This window comes from Lathyrus oleraceus, chromosome 6 (assembly GCF_024323335.1).
Source record: "Lathyrus oleraceus cultivar Zhongwan6 chromosome 6, CAAS_Psat_ZW6_1.0, whole genome shotgun sequence".
Lineage (NCBI taxonomy): Eukaryota > Viridiplantae > Streptophyta > Magnoliopsida > Fabales > Fabaceae > Lathyrus > Lathyrus oleraceus.
Window position 1 is genome coordinate 480207565 of NC_066584.1, and position 10008 is coordinate 480217572.

Here is a 10008-nt window from a genome sequence, read left to right on the forward strand (position 1 = left end):
CGTAGCAAGGTCGGTAGTTAACCCTTCTAACATTGCCTTACAAAACTTAATGAAATTATAGACTTGATGCGGTGTGTTCTCTGGACACATGCACCAATCAGCTTCTTGCAGCTTCTCAGGTAGCTCACGCATGATGGAACTCGCAAATCCGGACAGCTTCAAAAATTTGCCCTTCCACTCAGTGTAGAGCCCTTGGAGATCTTGGATAATACGCACATCTTCAGCCTTTGTCACCTCTATGTCCCTATAGAGGTTCCTCCAATATCTGCATTCATTCAGTAACACCATGTAGGCAGCATCTTGATCCCCACCTTCAAGTGCCTGGATTCTAGCATCGGCTCGATCCAAATGATGCTTCAACCGTGTGCAAACTCTTTCTGACTCTTCGGTCTTCAGCTTCTCACGTTTCAGAGCATCCTGATACTTCTGAATTGTATTCTCCAATTCACGAGTACGAATCTCAGAAATTAACCGTGCTTCCCTTTTCATCTCGAGGGTCAGTTCCAGAGTCTTGTTGAGTTTTTGAATCTTGAGTAAAGCTCTATCCAACTCTTCTTCCTTTGATTTGAACACAGACTTGGTGCTATAGAGTGCTTGTCCAAACTTTTCCCTCCTGGCTTCAGACTCTCTAGCTCTTTTGTTGGAGACTTCAAGCTCTTTGTCCTTCTTTTGTTGATCGTCTTTCAAGTTCCCATTCTCCACCGAAACTCGGCCAAGCCTAATTCTCAAATCAGCATTTTCCAATTCCAACTCCTTGATACGGTTGTTGAGCTTCTCCACATCTTCAGGTAATATGGGCTCTGGCTCAGGAATCACTGGATAGATAGAAGGATCAAATGGATACGGGAGTTTAATCATCTGAACCCTCTCTCTAACCCAACAAGTGTAAGGCTCTTGGGCAATGACATTTCTCCTACCCAACTCCTTACCTTTTCTGATAACTGCTTGCCAAGACCTCTTGATCTTTTTCACCATGGGATGATCCATTTCAACACCATGTAGGATGAAAGGCTCTAGAGCTTCAACTTTTGGAGGGCCATTCATAGGGTACCCATGCTGCCTCAGAGATAACATGGGGTTATAGTTAATGCAACCCTTGGTTCCTATTAACGGCACATTAGGGAAGTCTCCAATGCTGACAATCACATTCTCGGTTTCCCAATCTCGGATATACCACTTAACGTGACTGGAGGTGAGGGAAGCCAACTTCTGGAAAGGCTTAAGTTCTTTGGAGACAAAAGGACCTTCTTCCGGCATGTGGGATCTGAACCAAGCATGTAACAACTGTGCACAACACAAGATGATTCCTCCCTTCCTCTCATGACGATCATGGAGAGTGTAGTAGAGATCTGCCAAGAGGAACGGTACAGGGTTACCAGAGAAGAAAATTCTCACCGCTAGGTGGTCCACAAAATGGTCAATATTTGGGAAGAGGACTATCCCATATACCAACACGGCTAACACAGCATAAAAGGCTTCCCAATTCCCTTCTTTTTCCATCTTCTTGGCCTGATCTTCCAAGAACTTCCTAGAGAAACCACTGAAAGGTCCTTTCACATCCCAATTATCCACTACTTCGGAAACTTTCAGACCCAACGCTGAAGTTATTCTCTCGGGAGGGATATCTTTATCGAGCTTAGGAAATGGGTTATGGTCCTTCAAGTTCCGGCCTATGATCCTCTCAACTTCCTCCAAGGTAGGAGCCAACTGGAAGTCAGAAAATGTGAAACAACGGAGAGGTGGATCATAGAACTGAGCGATAGTCACTGCGGTCATCATGTCCATCTTCTCATTTAGGATGTCAAGAATTCTTCCATAGTTTTGTACGAAGCTGTTGAGTTTGAGGGGTGTTACTTTAGCACTCAACTTCTGTAGGCTGGTAAGGTCCACGTTCTTGTATTTGAACTGAAAAGTAACCCTTCTCTCAGGATTCATCTTGCTAACAAGTCTTGGATTCCTGAAATAATGCGAAACAACTAAGAGTTTTGCTTTTTATGCATATGCAATGAATGAATGGATGCAATGCCCTTTTTTATTTTTTTATTTTTTTTTGGATAGGTTCAACGGTTCGAGGTATGGATAAATTTGATTGCTTTCCAAAACGGGGTTCTCACCGGGTATGATCTAGGGCTTTGTTACAAAGGATCCCCAGAGTCATTGATTCACAAGACTGTTTGACGCTTACGGGAAATACTTCCCGGTCGTCAACTCCATCAAGGGAATCTATTCTGGGTGAGGTTCTCGTACCGACTCTTACGAAGCATACACCTCGCGAGTCCGTACTACGTAACCATCGACTGGGTTCTAGACAGGGTACTCAGAGTCCTGGATTCAAAAGACTGTTTGACGCTTACGGAAAATACTTTCCGGTCATCAACTCCATCTAGGGAATCTATTCTGAGCGAGGTTCTCGTATCGATTCTTACGAAGCATACACCTCGGGAATCCATACTACGCAACCATCATTTCTGGTCGGCCAAAGGTTTAATGTTCTAAAAGGTTCTTAGAGTCATGGACCCCTTTGAAACATCGCCGCTTACGAGGTATACACCTCGGGCGACAATATTTGCAAAAGGATCTACTCTAAGTGAGGTTCTCGTACCGACTCTTACGAAGTATACACCTCGGGAGTCCGTACTACTCAACCATCGTCCTATCTTATGTTTTTTCACTCTAGACTCGGGTGTAGAGTCTTTCCCACATGGTTTGCAATCAAATACCCAAGTACCAACAATCACAATAGAACCAATATACAACAGATATCAATATAACAATAAAGATATTAAAAGCAATAAATAAGGAAAAGCCACACAATTAAACAAACAAAGGCACACAAACGTCCTAACTAGGCTTGACTCGCTTAGGGATTAATACTCCCCAGCAGAGTCGCCATCTGTCGCACCTCGAAAAAATGGGGATACGACTTCAAAGCGAAGCGCGATCGCACGCTCGCAATGATGGACTAAACAGAGTCGCCACCGAACTTTATTTATTCCTAAAAAGGAAAGGGGAGATATCGATAAAACCCAAGACAAAAGAAAGGATAAGATATGGTCATCGCAACCAATATCAGGGTTCGGGAGTCGATTACGCAAGGGGAAGGTATTAGCACCCCTCACGTCCGTTGTACTCAACGGGAACCATTAGGTCAGTTGTGTGCATTAATGTTAGTTTGAAATGTCAGGCTTTTCAATTTATTAGGTGGGAATGAAAGAATAGAAGATAGGAGAAATGTTTTTGGATTTTTGACGAAGGACTAAACCTAAGTTTTTTATTAGTGGGCCTGACAAGATTTACGAATCCTGCTCCTACGTATCTCAAAAGAGAAATCAAGGCTTACGTAGTTCTGGGTAGAAAAATGTTTGTTTGTTGGTCGATTTTAGCGAAAGTCATACTGTATTAATCGACGAAAACATTATTTTACCCAAAACAGATGAGGAGTGAACGCATACCACACATCGAACGGATTTACAAATCTACATTCGGAAAAGCGTCATTTATCTCTACTCAACAATCGTGGCCGAAACATTGTTTTGTATCTCTTAAGACAATATATCTTTCATTTTAAAAGGTTTTGATTAGTCGCACGGCGGCGAGAAAAGAGTTTGATTGGTTGGAGGTATTTTGAGTGATGGCGAGAACTTGGATGAGCGAGATATACATCTCGAATCCTAGCCTCAGGAGTGCATGGTATACACCATGTTCCATTTCCATCTTTATTAAAAAAAAAGTTAAGATAGGAATTAAGTATTTTGGAATTTGATTGAGAAAAAGGGTTTGAAGAAACCGCATTGACAATTTTAGACGATGGCGAGAGTTAAGATTGGCGAGGCATACGTCTCGAATCTTAACCTCAGGAGTGCATGGTATACACCATGTTCCATTTCCACCTTTATTGAGAAAAGTGTTTAAATATGAATTAGGTATTTTGGAATTTGATTGAGAAAAAGGGTTTGAAGAAACCGCATTGACAATTTTAGACGATGGCGAGAGTTAAGATTGGCGAGGCATACGTCTCGAATCTTAACCTCAGGAGTGCATGGTATACACCATGTTCCATTTCCACCTTTATTGAGAAAAGTGTTTAAATATGAATTAGGTATTTTAGATTTGATTGAGAAAGGGTTTAACGAAACCACATTGACAATTTTAGACGATGGCGAGAGTTAAGATTGGCGAGGCATACGTCTCGAATCTTAACCTCAGGAGTGCATGGTATACACCACGTTCCATTTCCATCTTTATTGAAAAGGTCTTGAATATGAATTAATATTTTTGAGTTTTTGATTATGAAAATGGCTTGACGTTGAATCAAGCATTTGATGAAAGTTTGAAAAAGATGGGATGGAATAGGATTGAGAAATGAGTTGATTTGTTTATTGAGAAAATGCTCGACGTTGGATCGAGTCTTTATTTTTTTGTATTTTTGAAATTTGTTGATTTTATTCTTGTGTTAGTAGCTAATTAAACAACCAAACAAATAAAGAAATAAAAAGTACAAAAATATTACACATTGGGGGAGTGGGGTACATTTGTCAAATGGGGATTACACAATCATGAAATAAATAAGATCGGGCCCAAACAAATAATGCATGAGTGTAGGTGCAAGAGAACCGGCTCATTGTAAGAAAGCCCAAGAGTAAGCTATGTGAGGTTGATGGCGATGCTTAAAAAGCAATCGACTTACAAGGGTGTGAAAAAGGGCTCGATATTAAATCGAGAAAAGTATGATTTTTTTTGTTTTTTAAAAAAGGTTTTGCATGTATGATGAAATTAAATAAAGAAGCATGGACATAAAAAATATTACAAGAAACAAAATACTAAAAACAAAATAATAATAAAATATAAAATCTAAAAAGAAATGAAATACTAAAAAAATACTAAAGAAAAATGGAATACTACAAAAAGTGCTACGTATGAGTATCAAACTCACTCCACCTAAGACTATGGAACTAACCCCTCTCCACTAGACTATTTAACCATTAACTGTTATTTAAGTACTAATCTAAATATATAAACTAAGGTAAATAAAAAAAGAAATAAAACTAAAAAAACTAATAAATAGGAAAACTAATGGACTACCCTAATTAAACCTAATTAAACTAATCAAAATAAGAAAATCCTAATTAATCAGTACTTTACTCTAAACCTAAATCTAATTTGAATTTTTAAATATATCCTACAAAATCTAAACTAAAATTATTTTAAAAAAAAAAAAAAAAAAAAAAAAAAAATCTAAACTAATATTATTTTAAAAAATCTAAACTAATATTATTTTAAAAATCTAAACTAAAATGATTTTAAAAAAAAAACAAACTAAAATTATTTAAAAAAAGATCTAAACTAAAATTATTTAAAAAAAGATCTAAACTAACAATTATTTAAAAAAAGATCTAAACTAACATTATTTAAAAAAGATCTAAACTAAAATTATTTTAAAAAAAAAAAATCTAAACTAAAAATTATTTAAAAAAAAGATCTAAACTAACATTATGTAAAAAAGATCTAAACTAAAATTATTTAAAAAAAAAGATCTAAACTAACATTATGTAAAAAAGATCTAAACTAAAATTATTTAAAAAAATCTAAACTAAAAATTATTTTTTTAAAAAAAACTCTAAACTAATATTAATTTAAAAAAAAATCTAAACTAATATTATTTAAAAATTTCTAATCTAAATAACTATCCTATCTAAAATAAATTAGGGAAAGAAAATTAAAAAAGAAAAGAAAAACAGACTTCCTCTTCTAGCTCGTGAATCCTCTCCTCCCAATCTCACTCCCTCTGCATCGCTCTCCACTCTCCGCCTCGAACTCGCTCTCAATTTCCTCTTCTCACCAAAAACCCCTCAATCCTCTTGCTCTCAAATGAATGCTCCAGAAAGACTTAAAAAAAACACTCACCTCCGGTAGCGGTAATGACGGTGATGATGGAGTTTGGAAGGGTGTCGTGGCTGACGGTGAAGGATCCGCGGAGGAAGATTTCGGGCCTTTTCGGTTTGTCCGTTAACTCCTTTTTTCAATTTTTCGTTGTGACTAGGGTTTTTTGAATCGCCTCCGCCGTCCCCTTTCTCCCTCTCACTCGCTTCCTTTTATCCTTGCGCATTAGGGTTTCAGTTGGTGTGTAAAGGCTCAAAGGAGAAAGCTCAGAAGCGCTTTTTCGGATGCTCAGAAGTGCTTTTAGCCCGTTTGATGATACAAATTGGGAAAGGTAATCTGCGCTCTTGCTTTTTCTTCCTCTGTTTCGTCTTGACTCCATTTTGGGTATTTCGGATTTTACTGCTTTGACTGATTATTTCAACTTTTACCGCAGTGAAAATTTTGAACATCTGTTTGATGATGCAGGTTGAGGTTCAAGGTGTACTGGTTGCAGATAGCTTGACTTGGTCGAAAATGCAGGCGGTTGATGCTTCAGCGATGAACACCGGCGGCTACGGTTTAGATTCGTGCTCCTGAGGCCAAGTCACCAGCCAACCACTTCCGGTAACCATCTTTGTCCTTTTCCAAATGAGTCGCTTCTAGCTTTGGATTTCTCTTTTTTATTGCAAACTGCAGCAAAGTAATTCTGGTTTTCTTAGTGAAAGTGTAACATATGAATCTTTCCTATCAGTGGCATCGCTAGTTGCCTGGAGAGTTTCTTTTGCCTTCACCCACTCGTCATTTTTCAATTCCAGCTCAAACAGCATAGATAATGCATTTGGACTCTTGTCATTCACTTTCAGGGCATCATTAACCGGCAAGGTGTCCATGGCTCCACGGTAATAAGCTGTAGTAATAGTTCTGAATCTCTCTAGGCCGGCTGTATCCCAGGTTTGCAACTTAATGCGTTTGCCATCAAATTCAATGGTTATTATCTCGAAATCAACTTTATGTTTTTGTTTTTCTTATTCTTTCTCATTTATTTCTTGTGTAATATGATTGGGAATGCAGTGTACGAGTATATATTTCTTTGTGTCTGGCCTCTGGGAGCAAAAGTTCAGAACCTCGTTGCAAAGCTTTTGTACAGATTCATCATCAGGTACAGAATCTCTTCCCTTGCATCTTATCTTGACATGGCCAATCCCTTCCTTTGTCTAATCTGATAATGGATAGTAACCGAGTAGTATTTATCAGATCAAACGCTAAACCAAGTTCTCTACCTAAAGCTCTCTGTTGAAGAATTGCTTGCTTGTTACTGATACCGTTGTGGTTAACATTGTGCAGGCAGTTTGTTATTTGTTGCAGAAAACAAGTCATAACAGTTTAGAACCGTTGGTTTTGTGGAAAGGTATTGGTCAAAGAGTTTGGATTGTGATTGTCGGGTTAAAATGCTACTGCAGTAGGTGCAACAGTGGCAGGCGGTGTTGCTGCAAGTAAAACATTGCTAATGATGCTCCTTAAATTGCAAATAAACTTGGTGAAGACCTTTGTAAAGTAATATCGCGAGAAGAAGTCTTCAAGTTAACAACGGTATGCAACGATAATTACAGTGTACACCGCAATTTTGCCCTTTTTATGAGCTTTGAATTTCAATGAAATTTGATATGTTCTCTTTTGTGAGGGATTTCTCCATGTGTTACAACCAGTGCATTCATCTTGGCAGGTACATAAACTGTGGGGCCTCTAAGATCTTCACCAACCTAGAGCCTAGAATCTGGGGCTGAGAGGCTATCCTTACCAACCTCTTGGCTTTGCGATTTGGCCTACTGTCTGAAACATTTCGAATGAGAGGTGACTAATCAAAAATTCTGCAGGATTCTTATGGTAAGTTTGATATATTTCCATCAACTTCTCAAGGCTCTCCTTCTAGCAGATATCTCCTTATTCCAAAGTTTTCTTTCAGTAGCTTCAACCATTAGTTTCAAGGAAACATGCTTCAGGTTTGAACTGCAAATACCACAGGTTACAATTCCTTTGTCAACATAGCTGTGATGACTACATGCTACAGCATCTTAAGCTCTGGCATCTCAGGTAAATTTTCTAACCGCATTCTAGTTCGGCATCAGTGTTGGTTGAAAACTAGTTAGTAACTATGACATCTGCACCATAAAGCTTCAAATTTATCACATGCCTTAAATCTATTTGAGCATATTTGGTACCGGAGAGCACACTCAGATCTAACCGTCGAACTATCTGTCATGCAGGAACTGAAGACCGAGTGGTTGCAAGGAACAAAAACAGGTTGCTTGAACCAGCCTAGGCAGAGAGGATTTGTATAACATGGATACAAAGGAGTCTTCCGCCAATGTGAACAGAAAAATCCTTCATACTCACGAGTTCAAGTAACTAGTAGAAACCACCTTCAGCAGCAACAACAATACTTTCATATGCAACTGATGTGTAAATCCGTGGCTATGAGCATGAACTGCTCCTCCCTTATTATTTGTTAACTTTGTCACTTTGTAAACAAAATTGATTTTTCAGCATAATTGGTCATTCTTGATTCTAGTAAACTATAACAAGTTGATCAATTTTCCTTCTTTTTTGTGAAGGTTCTATTAGGAACTGGAAAGCGATGTTGAAAACCTTCTGTTATGATATTGATTTGTTATCATGTGTTGTAGAACTCTTTTTTGGAGTGAATTATTGGGATGCTGGAATTTAGATTCTTGATGGAGTTTTGATTATTCATTAAGATTGTATTTGTAGGATTTATGTAATAGGATGAACTTGTATGAAAATGTTGAGAAATGCAATTTGGAACATGATTTTTTTATTATTTATGAAAATGTTGTAATGCTATTTTGATTTTGAAATGTACTATGGATATAAAAATGGATTTTTTTAGAAATAATCCAAGACTAATTTAAATATCAATTTAAATAATAATAAAAAATCAGTAGAAAACCCAATCAAAATCAAATTAATCCAATAATTTGTTAAAATTACTTTTGACATCAATTCTAACATCTATTTGAAAATTAAAATCAATTAGAGTTTTGAATCATTAGTAAAGATAACAATTAAAATTAAATTGAAATTTGGCTTTAAACTTGATTTGAAATTAAAATCAAATATTGAAAAATTACAAAAGTCAAGTGATTAAAATCCATTTTATACTGATGAATGTATGCAAAATGCACAAATAAAAGAAAAAAATGAAAAAATTTCAGGATCAAAATCGGGGTATGACAGTTGCCCCTATTTAAGTATCTTCTACTTGAGAATATGAAGCAGGACACTCTTCATATGATCATAGTGGGAGATGATTAAATACTAAGAAGACCCGGATTTTGATCCTGAATCCCCATGACATGATGTGATATGATATGATATGCCATGATATGCCATGATATGCATGGATATGCATGGATGCATGATTTTTTGTAATTTTATCTGCTAGGGATATGATGGACCCTTGACAGGAGATGCTAACAGACAGACCAAACTGGGGAATACTGATGATCCACAGGGAGACAAACAAATGGTAAGAAACAACTTGCTGGGGAAACAGTCCTGCTGGAGAATCAGACACACACTGGGGAGTATTCAAAGTGAGATTTGATAAATGACACTTGGGATACAAGAGATTTCGGTAGTAAGTTCACACATGACTTACTAAACCCGAATAAGGAAGAAAATGCTACAACAGGTTCATATATGACCTGACAACGCTGGGGAATAATAAAGGAGAAAACTCTTCAGAACAGGTTCATGTATGACCTGACACCGGAATAAGGGTTCAACAACAGGTTCATTCATGACCTGAATGGTATTGAACAAACAGAGAAAGAAATCTTCAGAGCAGGTTCAAGCATGACCGGGCCCTGGAATAAAAGGGTTCAATGACAGGTTCGTACATGACCTGAATAGGATTGAACAAAGAATCTTCAGAGTAGGTTCAAGCATGACCGGACCCCGGAATAAAAAGGTTCAATGACAGGTTCATACATGACCTGAATAGGATTGAACAAAGAATCTTCAGAGTAGGTTCAAGCATGACCGGACCCCGGAATAAAAAGGTTCAATGACAGGTTCGTACATGACCTGAATAGGATTGAACAAAGAATCTTCAGAGTAGGTTCAAGC

General features: G+C 37.5%; 1 long non-coding RNA gene across 4 annotated transcripts; it reads left to right on the forward strand.

Moving 5' to 3' along the window:
• Window positions 1–5724: 5724 nt before the first annotated feature.
• Window positions 5725–8677, forward strand: LOC127092824 (uncharacterized). Of its 4 annotated transcripts, none has more exons than XR_007792306.1 (9): window positions 5725–5997; window positions 6110–6211; window positions 6346–6483; window positions 6723–6810; window positions 6931–7018; window positions 7204–7449; window positions 7583–7743; window positions 7823–7950; window positions 8124–8677. It is a non-coding gene; the product is annotated as an uncharacterized LOC127092824 (long non-coding RNA). The 4 variants fall into 4 exon arrangements; XR_007792308.1 differs by having other exon boundaries at window positions 7826–7950; XR_007792307.1 differs by having other exon boundaries at window positions 6611–6810; window positions 7583–7950.
• The last annotated feature ends 1331 nt before the right edge of the window (window positions 8678–10008 follow it).